General features: G+C 43.9%; 1 pseudogene; it reads right to left on the minus strand.

The window, feature by feature from the left end:
* Positions 1-6115: 6115 nt before the first annotated feature.
* LOC132662293 (COP9 signalosome complex subunit 9 pseudogene) lies at positions 6116-6310 on the minus strand (annotated as a pseudogene).
* Between the last annotated feature and the right edge of the window lie 13114 nt (positions 6311-19424).

The following is a 19424-nucleotide window of genomic DNA, read 5'->3' on the forward strand; positions in this document are numbered from 1 at the left end:
AGTTTTGGGGAGAGCGCAAGCAGGGGAGACGCAGAGAGAGAAGGACAGAGGATCTGAAGTGGGCTCTGTGCTGACAGGCTGACAGCCGTGAGCCCAACGTGGGGCTCGAACTCATGCATCATGAGATCATGACCTGAACCAAAGTCAGATGCTCCACCAACTGAGCCACCCAGGTCCCCTAAGATTTGGGGTATCTAAATAGCTGTTAGAGTGACTTATTATATTGCCTTTATTTAAAATTGCTTCCGTATGAAGAGTTAGCATTTGAAAGTCTCTAATCAAAAGTCCATACCTCTCAAGTGACTGCTACGGCCACCTCGATGAACTTCACCCCAGCGTTTGCTAATATGAACAACTGGTGTCAGAAAAGGTTTTTTACTGGTGGAATGAGTGGTGTTCAAGATACGTGGATTGGTTAGAAATATCGATCTGGCACTTTCCTCTCAGGGACGTACAGGGAACGTGCTGTAAGCGTGCCCGGTAGCCTACACCCTTTGGAACACTGCCTAGCCCTAGAAAGGTCCCTGGTTATACTCTAGGAAGCTTGGACAGGATCTGGTCGCCTGGCTCTGATTAAGAATTAATATATGAATCTATCATGAGCGAACCTTGCTTGCAAGATGCCTTGTTTTCGAGTGAGGATTCTCAGCTGGGGACAATTTTGCCCCTCCCCCACCACGGGAGGTAGGGGTGAGGAGGATGAGGCAGGGAAGCATTTGCAATGTCTGGAGACGTTTTTGTTGTCACAATTGTGCGTGTGTGTTGTGTGTGAGGGTTGCTACTGGCGTCTAATGGATATTGGCCAGAGATGCTGCCCAGGACAGCCCCCTCCCCCAAGAATGACCTAACCCTGAATGTCAATAGTGGCAAGAAATTCTGGAAAAGGACGGAGAGCTCCAACTTCACTGAGCTCACGGAATTGGCTGTATGGCTGTTACAAAAAACAATTTTTTTTTTTTAACTTTATTTATTTATGTTGGGGGAGGCGGGGGAGGGCAGAGAGAGAGAGAGAGAGAGGGAGAGAGAATCTGAAGCAGGCTCCGCACTCTTAGCACGGAGCCTGATGTAAGGCTTGAACCCACCGACCTGTGAGATCATGCCCTGAATGGCATTCAAGAGTCGGATGCTTAACCAACTGAGCCACCCAGACGCCCCTGTGTGGCTGTTTCTATATCTAATTGCTAATGTTTGTGCGTGTGACAGTGTTGCAGGATTTTTTGCCTCAAGACCTGGGATTTGTCGCCTCGCTGCTTCGAAGAATGAAGAGGCGAGCACAAAATGAGCAGCAGCCGAAATTGTATTAATAATTAGATCAGAAAGTAAGAATAGTATGAAAGCTCTCTTTTTTTTTTTTTTTAAATTTTTTTTTTCAACGTTTTTTATTTTATTTTTGGGACAGAGAGAGACAGAGCATGAACGGGGGAGGGGCAGAGAGAGAGGGAGACACAGAATCGGAAAGAGGCTCCAGGCTCCGAGCCATCAGCCCAGAGCCTGACGCGGGGCTCGAACTCACGGACCGCGAGATCGTGACCTGGCTGAAGTCGGACGCTTAACCGACTGCGCCACCCAGGCGCCCCATAAGCTCTCTTTACAGAGAGGGGACATTCAAAGGTGAATACCCCCGACTATAGGCAAGAGACTTTGTTTTACAGAGTTTTGGTCTCCCCCCCCCCCCCCCCCCCCCCCCCCCCCCGCTCCCCTTCCCCCTTGCTCCTTCTCAAGTCCTACCTTTATTGTCTTGATAATTCCGGGTGCTGGGTTGTCCGTTCCTGATTGGCTCGATTCTGCTGGGTGAGGAGTCAGACTGTGACCATGCTGTCCCTCGTATAGCGTAAGTGTTATGGTTTACTTATTAGGTAGCTTGATCGTCAGACTCCTGAGGGGAACCTGAGGGAGGGTAGGTGGAGTCTGTTCCAGTCTTAAGAGGAACCTTAAGCCCCAGGGGGTTTGCTGTGGCCGGATGCTCCTAGCGTTGTTTTCAAATGTGTGTTTTTCCAGGCGCCTGGGTGACTCCGTCGGTTAAGTGTCTGACTTCAGCTCAGGTCATGATTTTGAAGCCTGTGGGTTCAAGCCCCTCGGCGGGCTCTGTGCTGACAGCTCAGAGCCTGGAGCCTGCTTTGGATTCTGTGTCTCCAGCTCTCTCTGCCCCTCCCCTGCTGGTGCGCTCTCTTTCTCCCTCAAAAATAAACAAACATTAAGAAAATAAAGAGTAAATAAAATATGTGTTTTTCCCCACCCAGGGACCTAAGGTCCTAACCTTTCCCACTCTGCCTATTTTATCCTATCTTTCCCTATCATGACAGAATTTGGTCTGTGGCTCTCTTAGTAATATACAACCTGATGGTGAAATTGCAGGAGGGAAACATAAAGCTTTTTTCTTCTCCTTTTTTAAATTTTATTTATTTGCGGGGGGGGGGGGTGCAGGGAGGGACAGAGAGAGAGGGAGAGGAATCCAAGCAGGCTCCACACTGTCAGCACAGAGCCCGATGTGGGGCTCAAACTCACAAACTGTGAGACCATGACCCAAGCCAAAAACAAGAGTCGGCCACTCAACCAACCAACTGAGCCACCCAGACTGAGCCCCCACCTAGATCTTTTTTCTATGTCAACTAGTTAGTGGAGGTTATCAACGTCCATCAAAAAGAGCCCCATAGGGGCGCCTGGGTGGCGCAGTCGGTTAAGCGTCCGACTTCAGCCAGGTCACGATCTCGCGGTCCGTGAGTTCGAGCCCCGCGTCGGGCTCTGGGCTGATGGCTCGGAGCCTGGAGCCTGCTTTGGATTCTGCGTCTCCCTCTCTCTCTGCCCCTCCCCTACTCTCACTCTCTCTCTCTCTCTCTCTCTCTCTCTCTCTCTCTCAAAAATAAAAGTAAACATGAAAAAGAATCTTAAAAGACAACTCTTCAAGAGAAACTGAGCTGTATGAAAGATTCATTACGGTGTCTTTATTGAACTCGTTTTATCTTAATCAATAAAAACCTCATTACGTGTCACATGGTCCATAGACCAGCCTCTGGGAACTCTGGATCTACTGCTTTTGTCTGCTTCCAGGGACAGATCCCTAAGTTATCCCAGATGGGAGGAAATCAGAACAAAATTTAGATGTAGTCTGGGTTCTCACAGGGCTCAGGGTTCATGGCTCAGGTGGGAGATGGCAGGCGATATGGGTGCCATGGGGTAGTGTGAACCAGATATCTGTGCTCACAGTGCTTGGCCCTTTGGTGAAACCAGTAAAGTGGCATTTTCCGCCTGACCTTACTTTGTCTGCCTTGTCTACACCCTCGATAGGAAGTTTGGAAATCCTCCAAAACATCCTAAGCAACTTTCTCCGTCTCAGTTCACCGCTGCTTCTCAGCAGCCCTGGGAGGCTAAGTTCATTTCACGCTTAGGGAAACTGAACCCCAGGAGGAGACCATCTGGTGAGGCTGGAATGGCTTTAGAACCAATCCCGGGATCTACGCCGGGAACAAGTCAGAGAGTCCTCTCTGTTCGGAATAGAAAAGGCTGGAAACATATTCTCCAGGTCTCTGTGACAGCAACCTGGTTTGTTTTCTCTCCTTAATTGTTTGGGCTCCACCTCTTCAAAATCCCCCTTCCTACTCTGTCCCAAGCAGTGACCTGGGAGTTCAGGGCAATGAGTTTGCACGGCTAATATCTCTTCCTTGCTGAGCTGTCCAGCAGGCTCCGAGATGGCAGCGATTCAAACACTGAAAATTATACCAGAGAGAGCGCGTCATGAAAAGACAGCAACGAGAGGGGGGGAGACGCAGACCCGAAAGTCTGAAACTGGAAGCTTGTTCAGTTAGCTCCCCGGTGCCACCGAAATCCTACATGTGGAAACGAGAAGGCCAGGATCTTTGTCCTCGCTTGACGGTTGGGAAATAAATACCAAGCTTCCCCTACTCTGCATGAGCGTGGTTGGTTTTGTTCTTGGGAAAGGGAATCCTGGCTGGCTGGGATCTTTGAGTGACATCATGTCTCTCCTTTGGCCTCCAAGCAGGGCTGAGTTTGCATTATTCCTGGTGGCTTACCAAGATCTCTCTCTTTGGCCTTGAGAAGTATGAAGTAACTTTGTGAGGGAGGTGCCCCTCTTTCTCTTTTATTCTTTAGGCCAAGGCTAACAATGAATGTGTGGTCTCTGAGCCCGTAACAACTGAAAGCCAAAGGGAGAACCCCAGGAAGCGTGGTTGGATTGAGAGCAACGTCCTTGGTCACGGAGAATCTTCAACATGCACCATTAAGAGGTCATTTTTCTGGAGAATATTTATTTTATTATTTCATATTGAGATATAATGATCATGCAACATTCTAGTTTCAGGTGTTTGGCATCATGATTCGCTCTTTGTAGATACTGCAAAATGATCGCCACAATGAATTTAGTTATAAGCCATCACCATACGTAATTACAGATTTTTTTTTTTTCTGGTGACGAGAACTTTTAAGACCTTCTCTCTTAGGGAAGGAGACAAACCAAGAAACAGACTCTTTTTTTTTTTTAAAAAGTATTTATTAATTTCTTTTAGTAATCTCTACACCCAGTGTGGGGGTTAACCTCACAGCCCCAAGATCAAGAGTGCCATGCTTTACTGACTGGGCCAGCCAGGAGCCCCAGTGGACTTCTAACTATGGAGAACAAACTGATGGTTGCCAGAAGGGAGGTGGGGGAGGGGATGGGTAAAATAGGTGAAGGGAATTAAGAGCGTACATATTAGGGCACTTGGGTAGTTCAGTGGGTTAAGCATCTGACTGTTGATTTCGGCTCAGGTCATGATCCCATGGTTCATGAGATCGAGGCCCACATCAGGGGGCTTAGGATTCTCTCTCTCTGCCCCTCTGCCGGAGTGGGTGTGCCCTCTCTCTCTCTTAAAATAAAATAAAAAAAATAAATTTATTTATTTTAATAAATATCTTTAATTAATATCTTTAAATAAATCTTTTAATAAGATACGTGAGCACACATATCTTAATGAGTGCTGAGTAACGTATAGAATTGTTGAATCACTATGCTGTATGCTTGAAACTAATATAACACTGTATGTTAACTACATTGGAATTAAAATTAAAAACTTAAAATTTAAAAAAGGATTTACTCTGTCTTTGCAACTTGCAAATGTACAGTGCAATATTATCTATAGTCACCATCCTGTAAAGGAAATCTTTCATATATAGCATTTATTAAGGTATTTAATATGTATATCCATCTATGTGACTAGCTTAGTTTCTGCTGGCAATAAATGTTGGATTAATTAGTTAATCAATGAATGAAATTCAATATGTATATCTATCCAACATTATCAGACCACATTTGGACTTTTATGTGTAGTTGAGGCAGGCGCCCTTTATTTTTTTTAATTTTTATTTATTTGTTTGTCTTATTTTTGTCCGGCAAATGATGCCATCATTTTTTTTTTTTTTTTTAATTGAAGGACAAAAGTTGGTCACATTCGGAGACTAGTGGGCCTCACACAGAGGGTTAAAACCATCCTTCTCTTTCTTGGTTAACCATCTCTTAATTTCAAGTAATGTCCACAAGTTCTTTAGAACCATTTGAAATTGTTCTTTATTTAAAAAAAATTTTTTTAATGTTTGTTTATTTATTTATTTTTTTAATTTTTTTTCAACGTTTTTTATTTATTTTTGGGACCAGAGAGAGACAGAGCATGAACGGGGGAGGGGCAGAGAGAGAGGGAGACACAGAATCGGAAACAGGCTCCAGGCTCCGAGCCATCAGCCCAGAGCCTGACGCGGGGCTCGAACCCACGGACCGCGAGATCGTGACCTGGCTGAAGTCGGACGCTTAACCGACTGCGCCACCCAGGTGCCCCCGTTTGTTTATTTTTTGAGAGAGAGGGAAAGAGAGAGAGAGAGAGACAGAGCGCAAGTAGGGGAGGGGCAGAGAGAGAGGGAAACACAGAATCCGAAGCAGGCTCTAGGCTCTGAGCTGTCAGCACAGAGCCCAATGTAGGGCTCAAACCCTTGAACTGTGAGATCATGACCTAAGCCAAAGTTGGATGTTCAACTGACTGAGCCACCCAAGCGCCCTGAAATTGTCCTTTGAGGAGATCCACCACACCAATATGTGACAGAGTCATGACCACACGCATCGCTGGACCATACCTCACTGGATACCATCATCATCAAAGAGATCTTCAAAATCATTAAAAAAAAAAAAAAAAAAAAAAAAAAAGTCTGCATGAACTGCCTTTTCACTGGCTGCCAAGTTCATCAGAAGCCTGGTGCTGCCTCCTGCCTCTTCCGGGTCCAAGTAGAGCCCAGCACCCTCAGGGAACACCTCATCGACCACTGCCGTCATCTTGCTTCTGGTGCCCCCCACATCCTCCAAAGCAGGTACCCTTTAAAGTTGAGAACCCCAAAATTGTAAGAGGGTCTAAAAATCCTATGTTATGAGGGGCTGTGCAGGTTCTGGGTAAGAGAATACTCAGAGCAAACAGTAGAGATTTTAAAATGTTTGTCTTTGTTGTTGTTGTTGTTATTGTTTGTGTTTTAATATTGGAAAAGCTTCTCTGTAGCAGAGTTTTCCTTGTGATTCCGGAGGTCAGAGCAGGAATCAGTAGTTAGAGGTTATCCAGAAGTAAATTGAGGCTTCCTCTGGGGAAGTCATTGAACCGTCCCCGACGTTTTAGGCGGGAGGCCCACTTTGGGTGGAGGTTGGGCCAGATACCCGTTAAGGCCCTTTCCTGCAATAAAATTATACTATACAGGGGCGCCTGGATGGCTCAGTTAATTAAGCGTCTGACTTGATTTCCAATCAGGTCACGATCTCACGGTTTGTGAGTTTGAGCCCTGCATTGAGCTCTGTGCTGAGAGTGCAAAGTCTGCTTGAGATTCTCTCTCTCTTTCTCTCTCTGCTCCTACCTCCCTTATGTTCTCTCTCTCTCTCTCTCCAAAATAAATAAACATTTTTTTTTTAAAGAAAAATATGCTATACAGCTTACCCACGACAGCACTGGTTGTAAGTGCACGGGTTCACCCACACGCAGATTTGTTTCGGTAAATACAGTGCAGTACTGTCCAGGTATTTTCTCTTCCTTATGAGTTTCTTAAATTTTTTTCCTCTCGCTTACTTTATTATAATACAGTATATAATACATATGATGTGTAAAATATGTGTTAGTCAACTGTTTATGTTATTGATAAGGCTTTGAGTCAACAGTAGGCTATTAGTAGTTAAGTTCTGAGGGAGTCAAAAGTTATACGTGGATTTGTGACTGCATGGGGTGGGGGTTGGTGCCCCTAGCCCCCCCATTGTTTAAGGGTCAACTGTATGTGTGTGTGTGTGTGTGTGTGTGTGTGTGTGCGCGCGCGCATGTGTGTATGACCTATGGCTCTCCTTCTGTACTCAGATGTAGGTTTTTGTTTGGTTGGTTTTTAATGGGTAAGATGTGGGTATGACTGTTCATTCTCTGAAAGTACACTATTTGGGGGAATGTGAACACGATCATATGTAGATTTACATATAAAGACGTATAAGCACATAACAGGATTGCTTAGACACACTAACCACTTCCCAGGCACTGTCTTATTTAAAGATCCCCACCATCCTGAGAGGAAGGAGGGACCATTTATTTATGTCCCCATTTTACAGATGAGCACGAGGCTCCTGGAGGTCACAGATAATATACCCAAGGGCACCCAGCTAGGTGTGTTGAACGTCCAGGTGTATCTGATGACCAGCCTTATAAAAGAGAATGTGTGTGGGGGCACCTGCGTGGCTTAGTTGGTTAAGCAGCTGACTTCAGCTCAGGTCACGATCTCCTGGTTCATGAGTTCAAGCCCCACGATAGGCTGTGTGCTGACAGTTCAGAGCCTGGAGCCCGCTTTGGATTCTGTGACTCCCTCTCTCTCTGCCCCTCCCCTGCTTGCTCTCTCTCTCTAAAAAAAAAAAAAAAAAAAAAAAATTAAAATTAAAAAAAGAGAGAATGTGTGTTTATTTATTAAGCATTTATTAAGATAAATAATATCTTTTTATTTTAGAGAGAGAACACACGAGCAGGGGAAGGGCAGAGAGAGAGGGGGACAGAGGATCCACATTGGGCTCTGTGCTGACAGCAGAGAGCAGGATATGGGGCTTGAATTCACAAACCCCGAGATCATGACCTGAGCCAAAGTCAGACGCTCAACCAACTGAGCCACCCAGCTGCCCCGTGATTTGTATTTAAACACAGACACACATCTGAAGGCCGTGTATGTGTTACAGAGACAAGTTTCAAAGGGTAGAGCCGCGTAAACACCTGCTTCTGTGCAGTTCAATCACCGGCTCGTCAGGTGATGGGAATAAAGAGGGGGTGACTTCGTCTTTATGATCCACTTACCGCAGTCTTAAGGATGCCAGAGGCCCGTGGCCATGCTGGGCCCCTGCCACAGCCCGTCACGGGATGTAAATAGCCTCAGGTTTCTTTAGTTGAAGCAAATGAAGTTTTCCGTGACTTATTTCTTTTTGATATTTGCGTGCTTTGCGTCTGTGTGTAGCTGTGCACGTGGGTTTTCTTTTTTTTTAATTTCCTAGGGGATGAAGTTAGCTCTTTTCAGCCTAGCAGAAGCCTCCAGATGAATAGGGATGGTTAAATGAGAGGAGACGCTGTCCATAATTTGTCTCGAACAATCACATAATGGGCCCAGCACGTTTCTGCGAAATGGGTGAATAGCGTGGGTCCAGCCCCTCAGTGAAGGAAAGCCCGCTGGCTTTTAAGACCCAGGCAGCAGACAAAAAGTGGTCTTTATCCTCACACACCAAATCTGTGCGTCAGTAAAGTGCAGGCCCTGACAGGAATTTCAATTATTTAATCAAAAAGAAAATGAAAGAGGTCTTAAGTGTTGTGATTCGAAGACAGCCTTTTCAGAGACCAATCTAGTGTGTGCTCACATTGAATATGAAGCAAAATGGGAAGGAAATTAAGGCAGCTTCGGCTTAAATCATGTGATTGCAAATAGTAAATTAGTTTCTCGATGTTTTCATTTAAGTGTTTAAGTGGAAGGTTTTATTCCTAATGTAGTGTAGTGACACAGAAGAGAACCCTCAGCCAATTCCAGCTTCCCAGTCCTCACTACTGTGATGCATTTGCCCTTGGGAGGGAGAGGGAGGAAGAGAGGCTAAGATAGAGAGAGACGAGGAAAAAGCAAAGCCTCAGGCACGTTAAGGTGCTTTTGTTTCAAATTGCTACCAAAGTACGCTTTCACCGCAAACTCATTAATCGAGCAGATGAGTAACGTCTGTTGAAAATGTACTAAGCGAAACGCTTTTAATTTGGAAGGGAAATCAGGAACTGCATTAGTCAGAGCAGATAAATGGCAACATCATCCATTCTGCTGTTGTTTTGTTTGATGCGGACCCACTGAATTTGTTCTGAAGGGATAAGGGCCGGGTTAAAAAAAAAAAAAAAAAAAAAAGGTCAACGTTGAGCTTGAGAGAAAAACATACTCCTCTGGCTTTCAAAGGCTTCTGGGTGGCTTTACGCTGGCTCCAGCTAGAGCCTGCTGTTGGGATGGGCTTGGAGGTCAGGAATCTCTTGGGGAAAGTACTAATTGGGTTGGACTGAGTTGACCTCTGACGGTGCAACAAGTAGCTGTGGGTCATTTCTTTGCAAATGAGCGTCCCTTTGTGTTTGTAATTAGCTTTGATTATTCGGCGGCGGCGGCCGGGAGCTCACGCGGTGCACCGTGCACCGTGGGAGGTCAGGCTCTGGGTTCACTCTCTGGACCGACTGTGAGTGGACTTTTAATATCAAATTAGGCAATGAGGCTCGGGCACCTTTGAGTGTCAGACTCACCAGCATCTCTCCTGCAGCCCACGTGGGAGAAGCGTGGAGGTGAGTGTGCCTTTAAACTGACAATTGTCCAGGCTCTGCTCAGACCCTCCGTTCTTTCTGCCCATGCACCTTTCTGTTGCGTTCACCAAGTCCCTCCCCAGGCCAAGACCGCTTTCTTCTCCAGACTCCTAGAAAGCTGTTGGTCTGTTCCTGGGCTGCCTTCTGGACGCTGGGTACTGAGCGTACCCTGACTTAACACCACGTCCGGCCTTTTTTTAATGGTTGAATAATATTTTTGCTTTTTCTTTTTATTATGGAAAATTTCTGACAAATACACAAAATAGTATAAGGAACTTCCATGTATCGATCACTGAAATTTAAGTTATTTTTTTTAATGTTTGTTTATTTTTGAGGGAGAGAGAGAGAGCTTGAGCAGGGGAGGGGCAGAGAGAGGGGGGGCCAGAGGATCCAAGCGGGCTTCTCGCTGATAGCAGCAAGCCCAACGCAGGGCTCGAACTCTTGGCGAGCTGTGAGATGGTGACCCGAGCTGAAGTCGGGCGCTTAACCGACTGAGCCACCCAGGCACCCCAAAAACGTAGCAGTTATTAACATATTGTCATATTTATTTCATCTCTACCCCACCCCTGAAGTTTTCTTAAAATATATTCAGACAATATGTTTCACCTAAATTACTTAAAAATACACCTTTAAAAAAATTAGAAGGAGGGGCGGCCTGGGTGGCTCAGTCAGTTAAACCTCCCACTTTGGCTCAGGGCATGATCTCACGGTTCGTGGGCTCAAGCCCTGCATCGGGCTCTGTGCTGACAGCTCAGAGGCTGGAGCCTGCTCGCACTCTGTCTCTCTCTCTCCCTCTCTCTCTCTCTCAAAATAAAGAAACATTAAAAAAATTTAAAAAGATATTTTCCTATATAACCACAATGCCATAATCACCTCTAACAAAATTAACAACAATTCCTTAATATTTGAATACCTCGTCTATATTCAAATGTCTCTCTATTTCTCTAAACGTATATATATATATTTTTTATGGTTGGTATGTTCAGAGCAGCATCCAGTCAAGGACCGCACACGGTATGTCTTAAGTTTTCAGTCCTCACTTTATTCTTATTTTCCTCAGGGCATTGCCTTTGCCGAAGGAAATGGGGAACAGTCCATACAATGTTGGACCTCCTGGATATTTCTGAATGCTTCCACATGGTATAGTGTAGCTTGTTTTCTATCCTCTGTACTTTCTGTAGCTTCAGGTACGGTCTAAACCTGATTGGGCTCAGGTTAAAATATTTGGCAGGAATATTTTGTAGGTGATGGTGTATCTAATGATCATAAATTTATTTATCATTTAGCATCATCACAGGGCACCTGCGATGCATGTCCGGTTGTCCCACTGTGACGGCTGGTCAGATCCCTGGGTCGACGTGGTGACAGCCTGATCACATCACATACAGTTACGCTTGCCTGTTTGTAAACAGCAAGTAACCTGTAGGGGGATGCTTTGGTACCAGGCAAAAAATCCAGTTTTCCCCACTGCATAGCAAAATCAAATGAGGGCCAAAGAACGCAGCTTTAGAGAGCTTCCTATTTTCTGTACCGCTTAGGAGGATGAGATGTGGAGTAACATTCCCCGAGACCGACTGGTTGAAGGAGTGAACGGATGAGTGGATGGATGCGTGAAGTTTTGAGGGAGTAAAATGAAAAATTGAACATACTGAGAAAGTGTGCAAACCCACGGTGACTGACGTATCGGTGAAAGGATCCAACATCTTTGGGAATCACGAAATGGTAACACTTCAGGGGGTGTAGAAAGACTCTTTTTTTTTTTTTTTTCTTTTCCTTTTTTTTTTTTATTTTTTAATATATGAAATTTACTGTCAAATTGGTTTCCATACAACACCCAGTGCTCATCCCAAAAGGTGCCCTCCTCAATACCCATCACCCACCCTGCCCTCCCTCCCACCCCCCATCAACCCTCAGTTTGTTCTCAGTTTTTAAATTTTTTTTTCAACGTTTTTTATTTATTTTTGGGACAGAGAGAGACAGAGCATGAACGGGGGAGGGGCAGAGAGAGAGGGAGACACAGAATCGGAAACAGGCTCCAGGCTCCGAGCCATCAGCCCAGAGCCTGACGCGGGGCTCGAACTCACGGACCGTGAGATCGTGACCTGGCTGAAGTCGGACGCTTAACCGACTGCGCCACCCAGGCGCCCCTGTTCTCAGTTTTTAACAGTCTCTTATGCTTTGGCTCTCTCCCACTCTAACCTCTTTTTTTTTTTTTTTTTTTCCTTCCCCTCCCCCATGGGTTTCTGTTATGTTTCTCAGGATCCACATAAGAGTGAAACCATATGGTATCTGTGAAAGACTCTTTTTTTTTTTCCTACCTCGGCTCTTCCAATAATTCGCTATGTGTGACTGGACAGACCGCTGACCTTCTCTGGAATTTATTTGTACAGCAAGGAGTACAAAAAGGAAAAAAAAAATCTCTGAAGTTCTACCGGCCTTAGGATTCTAGGGTTCTAAAAAAAACCCCACAAAAACACAAAAAACTATTTGGGCCGGGTAGTTGGGACCTGCAGATCTTATACCCATTCGAATCTGGGTTTTTTCCAGTGCACGATGGGCTTGTGGTATCTGATAAGCTTACAGGTTGTCATAGCAACCACCCTCCTCGAGACTTGTAATCTGCTAACCGGCCATTCCAACTCCACCGCCACCTACAATCTCGGCCCCATTTGCTACTGAATCAGAGAGGTGACCAGGGAGGATTAGCCTTCGTGCCACTCTGTGAACAACAGAAAACACTTGCTTCTCTCCCATGTAAAGTCGAATCTCTCCGGCTGGATCATCCGAGTGGCTCTTTCACCTATGTGCTTATTTAGTTATTCACATTACAGTTCAGGGAAGGAGACAAACGACTGAAGAGGCAGTTGCGATACAGTGAGAAAAATATGATGACATCAGAAGTGCGTGGTAGCACACGGGGCAGGGCACCCCTCACACCCTGGGGGCATCTGGGAAGACTTCTGGGAGGAAGCAATTTTTTTTTTATTTTTAAAAAGAATTTTTTTTTTTTAACGTTTATTCATTTTTGAGACAGGGAGAGACAGAGCATGAACAGGGGAGGGTCAGAGAGAGGGAGACACAGAATCTGAAACAGGCTCCAGGCTCCGAGCTGTCAGCACAGAGCCCGACGCGGGGCTCAAACTCAGGGACCTCAAGATCATGACCTGGGCTGAAGTCAGAGGCTAAACCGACTGAGCCCCCCAGGCGCCCCTATATTTACATCTTCTGAGCTACTCTTACCATGTCTGACATCCAGAGAAAGGGCCTAATAAATATCTGTTGAATGAACGGATGGTTGTTTTTTGACTGAATGGCTGCATGGACCCCTGTCTGGAAACATCGATACTTTTCGCACTTCTGAGCGCCTCTCCTCTAACTCCTCATGCATAAAGACTTGACATAAAATGTCCTACCACATTATCACCCACAGTTACAGCTCTTTTCAGAAAATCTTTATTGGCCACTACCCTCGCCCCACCGCCCTCCAAATTAAGAATAAAGTCTTCTGAACTATCTTCCAAAGTACCCATTAATAAGGCCCAAACCACATTTCCAAATCCCGCTCCCGGTCTCCACTCCAGTTGTGATGGTCTCAGGATCCCGAAAATACACTGGTTCTACCCTCTCCCTCTGAATACTCGTATTTGCTATTCTCGTCTATGGGAACAGTGTCCTCACTTCCTTCCCCCCAAATTCTACCAATTCTTCACGGTCCCTGGTTGTGTCTTGCATGAGACCCTCACTCTTTCATTATGTTTGATAGATTTAAATGACATTTTATAAAAATTAAAGCAGTAATACTGTATTTACTTAAATCATAAGTCAAATGCCCAATCATTATATTGTCTACCTGAAATCGATAGAACACTGTATGTTAATTACACTGGATGAAAATAAATAAATAAATAAATAAATAAATAATTGAATGGAAACAAATTATGAGTCAAAGTGAAGTCCAGTGGAAAGAGCTCAGTCTTTGAACCCGTGCAGACCTGGGTTTCAATCCCTCTTCTGTCCTTACCAGATGTGTGGCCTGTTAAGTCTAAGTCCTGTCTCTGAGCTTCAGTTTCTTGAAATAGAAGTCCAAGGCAATTACGCTCACTTTGCAGTATAGAGAGAATATATTTAAGCATGTAATACAATGCCTATCATGGTTTAAGCGCTAGAAGCTGTTACCCTTAATAGTAATTAACATTTTCCTCTCGCTGGACAGTTTTTAAAGCTCTTTTGCCAGGTTTCCTCACAAAATAGTCCCTACAATAGGTCTCTGAGATAGGTGGCATTGTACCCACTTTGCGGGGAGGATAACTGAAGCTCTCAAGGGTTAAGTGACCTAAAAACCAGGGTTTTGTACCTGACGTCGTTTGCATGTGAATCACCTGGGCTTCTTTCATGTGCCACGGATGAGAATATAAATTGGTACTCCATTTATGGAGTACAGTTTGGCAAAGACAGTCAAAATTACAAACTCGAGGGGCGCCTCCATGGCCCAGTCGGTTAAGCGTCTGACTTTGGCTCAGGTCATGGTCTCACGGTTTGTGGGTTCGAGCCCCACATCGGGCTCCGTGTTCACAGTGTGGAGCCTGTTTGGGATTTTCTCTCTTTCCCTCTCTCTCTGCCCCTCCCCCACGCATGCTTTCTCTCTCTCTCTCTCTCTCTCTCTCAAAAATAAATAAAATTGAAAAAACAATTACACACTCAATCCAGCAATTTCATCGTCTAAGAATGCCCATGTGTAAAATAATATGTGTATATGGTTATTTATTGCATGTATTCAGTGCAGCATTGTTTGTAACAGCACAAGGTTGAAAACATCCTAAATATCTTAAGAAATCATCCTGGATCTCATAGAAAGAAACTGGTTAAATAACCGTGGCACATCCGTGCATGTTACAATGTGCAACCAAAAAAGAGTTAAATAAAAAATCAAGGTGTAGAAAGTATGTAGGAGGCTACCCTTCTCCCTTTGTATAAAAAGAGGGAGACGGGGTGTGTCTGTGTGAGGAACGTATATACATATAGATTTCACCCATACATTTATTTATTCACAGATATGTTCATATATACGTATGTGTGTGTATGTACATATATAATCTGTATATGCTTAAAATATGTCTGGAAGGATACTTAGAAAGCAGTAATAGCAATGGGCTCCAAAGAGAGAATTGGCCAAGAGAGGGAAAGGGGAGATATTTCAATTCATAACCTTTTCTAATTTTTGACTTTGGAATTATTCGAATAGACAGCCTATAAAAAATGATCTAGTTGGAAGACAGAACATGGCAATGAAAAGAGAGAAACCACGTCAATATAATATTTAGCCTATTTCAAAAGTGAGGGGCACGTCTGCCAATACTATGGTGATTCAATACCAAGGAGGAGTGGTTTTCTGATGGAGAAGGGAATGATCTAGGTGTAGATTTGGATGGAAATTACCTATGTAGATGGGAGCTGAGAAGGATGATCCTTCCAGAAAGACAGACGAAAGCAATTTTTACTAATTGAGTTAGGTGAGGCTAAGACCTCAGCGTGCAAAGCAGAGGTTCTATTAAAAAATTTTTTTTAAATGCTTATTTATTTTTGAGGGACAGAGACGGAGCATGAGTGGGGGAGAGGCAGAGAGAGAGGGTAACACAGAAACCAAAGCAGGCTCCAAGCTCTGAGCTGTCAACACAGAGCCCGACGCGGGGCTCAAACTCACAAGCTCTGAGATTATGACCTGAGCCGAAGTCGGGCACTTAACCGACTGAGCCACCCAGGCACCCCAGAGGTTCTATTTTAGTTCGGTTTGAAGAGACTTCCCCAAATTCACCAGTCCATATCTCTTCCCCCCACCAAACCACATGGCATTTAAAAAAAAAAAAAAAAAGATATGGCGTCACCACACCTTCTTAAGGAGCTGCCTGCCTTTCATTGAGTAGGGAGGGATCGGGTAACCAGGACTCAATTATTTTACCCGGCAACTGTCAAATAATACTGCAGTCAATCATAGAAGTATTTTCGTGTCAATTTTGGGAAAGTCCACTGTGCAGTGGAAAATATTAAAGACCTAGTAGATACAATTAAATCCTTGGCTTAAAAGTGGAAGCAAAATAAACACCTATGAGAAAAAGTCTCCAAATGCATACCCACCTTTTTTCAAGGTACATGTTCAACAAATGTTTGCAGATGAAAACTGAACAAATCACAGAGTTTTTGGCCTTACTGTCTCTCACTATTATTTTCTATTCTAATTACAATTGAGCCTGTATCATTTTAGTGATGTTTTCCTAATGAAGCAAAATACACACAGAAGCTCTTGGTTAGTTTTGTTTGTTTTGCATGTTTCGAGTTACATGTAGTGTGTGTGTGTGTGTGTGTGTGTGTGTGTGTGTGTGTGTGTGTATTTGAAGCAGACGTAAGCCTTCTACTTTTCTTTGTTTCCTGTACTTCACTACCCTATCTCTCCAACCCACCTCATACAGAGCCTAGCAAAGGTAGGATACTCGGTAGACAATAAATGCTCTTTGCCAGATTGTTCTCTTCTGGTAGAGAACACCACCAGACTTGGTGTTGATCTTACAGTATTTTCTAGTTTAATGTTTTTGAACTCTGGCGGGGGAAAGTTAGATGATGCCATCTTCAATTTTTTTCATAAATCTTTTTTTTTTAATTTTTGTTTTAGAGAGCACGAGACGGGGAGAGGGGCAGAGGGAGGGAGAGAGAGAAGGAGAGAGTCCCAAGCAGGCTCCACACTCAGCACGGAGCCCAACGCAGGGCTCGGTCCCATGACCCTGGGATCATGACCTGAGCCAAAAGTCCAGAGTTGGATGTTCAACGGACTGAGCCCCCCAGGAGCCCCAGATGCTGCCTTTTTCCTTAAAATCTTCTTCAAGGTGTCTTCTAGAACTAAATAGATATTCCCCACTTGTTCCCATTTGTATGCAGGAGAGTACTATTTAGGCACTGTCTCCTTCCCAATACCTTCCTTTTTGTTGTTGACAAGAAACTCTTTCTGGGATTATATAAGCTCCTTTTATATAACGATACGATGTTGGATTTGTTAATCACCCATGTCAACAGTAGTCCCACGGTTCCAGAATTGATCCTATGGTCTTGCTTGTATCGGTCAGGCCACCCTCAGTCTCCACTATCCCTGATATCACCATCACCAACAGCATGAGCAGTGGTCATAGGATTACTTATTGAGATCTAGCTGTATGCCAGGCACCGAGCAAAATGCTTTACATATATTACCTTTTAAAAATTGAGGTATCATTGACCTAAAACATTGGCTATGTTGAGGGTGTATACATTCTCTGAATTACTCCCCCAAGCTATCCTATGAAGTAGGGCTTAGAGGGGTTAAATAAAATTCCAAGTTCATAGAGCTAGCATGCAGCGATGACGGAGCCAGATTGTAACCTCCAAGCCCTTTTCTGTTTACCATTGGCAATGTTCACCTTGAAGTGATGATGCAAAGTGTGTGTGTGTGTGTGTGTGTGTGTGTGTGTGTGTGTGTATTCATATTCCAAAGTTAAAACCTTGAAATATCCTTTCTCGTATTTGAGATTCTAGGTGTCGAAGGTAATGGTATGAATTTATAAATCCTCCAAGGAGGACTGGGAAGATGGGTGTCTTAAATCAAGGGCTATCGTTTTAGGTTTTCCTCCAGATGAGAAATAAACAGCATCTGTGATTGCTTTACTTGTTTATTTTACAAAGATCATGTGGTTGAAATGAACAAGACTATGGACGCTGGGGTCAGAGAAATCTGAGTTCATATCCTGACATACAGAGCCAAGTGATCTTGAGTTCATGACTCTACCGAAGGGGTACTCCATGTCTTTATATGTAAAAACAAAAGAGGTGCGATCTTCAAGTAAGAAAGTGGCACAAAGCACGTGATATATAATGTAAATACGAGAAATATCCATATCACCATCATTGAAATAGTCAAAAAGTATTCTTCAAAGACCTTTCTTTAAGTGATTACGTAGGTATTATCCCTAATTTCTGGATGAGAGGGGTGTGTGATCAACTTTTTGAAAATCATAAATATAGGAAAAAGCATTGCAGGACCTTTACTAAGGAATAAAACTTTAATGTCCTTTATAGGCAAATGTCTGTGAAACACAACTTTATACTAATTTGGGTTCAGTAACTTAGAGAAAAGGGCTAAAATCATAATGTAATGTAGTGAATTCTGATTTGGACATTTTGGGGTTGAAGTAAAAGAATTCCTTTTTCCTTTAGGTTTTAATTTTAACACGATTGAGTTTTTTTTTTTTTAATTTTTTTTAACGTTTATTTATTTTTGAGACAGAGAGAGACAGAGCATGAACAGGGGAGGGGCAGAGAGAGAGGGAGAGACAGAATCGGAAGCAGGCTCCAGGCTATGAGCCATCAGCCCAGAGCCCGACGCGGGGCTCGAACTCCCGGATCGTGAGATCGTGACCTGAGCTGAAGTCGGATGCTTAACCGACTGAGCCACCCAGGCGCCCCAACACGATTGAGTTTTTAATAACACCACATTCATATGATTCCCATTCAAAGGGTACAAAAGGGCATGTAGGAACTGCATCAAAGTGTGAGACTGATTATTTCCCCCACAGTTTTGCCAACAGAGTGGGCAATTAGATTTTTTTATTTCTTAATTCCATATATTAATGATGCTGTCTCAGTGTAGCTGATCTTTCATTAGGCTTCTTTTTAGCATTATGATTAGCCTCTTTAAAATGTTTAATAGCCACGGGTGCGTGGGTGGCTCAGTCAGTTGGGTGACTGACTTCAGCTCAGGTCACGATCTCGTGGCTTGTGAGTTCGAGCCCTGCATCAGGCTCTGTGCTGACAGCTCAGAGCCTGGAGCCTGCTTCAGATTCTGTGTCTCCCTCTCTCTCTACCTCTCCCCCACTCGTGCTCTCTCTCTCTCTCTCCCTCAAAAATAAACATTAAAAAAATAAAATGTTTAATAACCACTTATATTTTCTTTTTTTGTGAACTGTTTCTTCGTATCTTTTGACGATTTTTAAATTGTTCTCTTGGCCTTTTTCCTTATTGATCTGTAGGAACTTGTTATATATAACAAATTATCCCTGTGTCTGGGATATGAGTCACAAATACTTTCTATCCGTTTTGTTGTTTGTCGTTTTCCTTTGCTTTTGATAATTTTTGGCATGCAGACTTGTGAAAAGTTAATACAGTTAATTTTATCAGCATTTTCTTCTTTGGCTCCCAGGTTTTAGGTTATACATAGAATGACTTTTCTTATTTTCTATTTATTCAAGAAAACCTCTCAGGGACACCTGGGTGTCTCAGCCGGTTAGGCTCTTTATTTTGGTTCAGGTCATGATCTCATGGTTTCTGAGATCAAGCCCCGCAACCGGTTCTGCACCGTCAGCTTGGGATTCTCTCTCTCCCCTCCTCCTCTCTCTCTCTGTCCCTCCCCCCATGCATGGGCTTCCTCTTTCTCTCTCTCTCTCAAAATAAATAAACATTAAAAAACAAACAAACAACCTCTCCAATAGTTTTTCTGCTGTTTCCTTTTAAGATTAACTCCATGTTGGTCATTGTTAAAACCACTTCAATGCTATCCTCTTGTAG

Source organism: Panthera onca, chromosome D1, assembly GCF_046562875.1.
Source record: "Panthera onca isolate mPanOnc1 chromosome D1, mPanOnc1 haplotype 2, whole genome shotgun sequence".
NCBI classification, from domain to species: Eukaryota; Metazoa; Chordata; class Mammalia; order Carnivora; family Felidae; genus Panthera; species Panthera onca.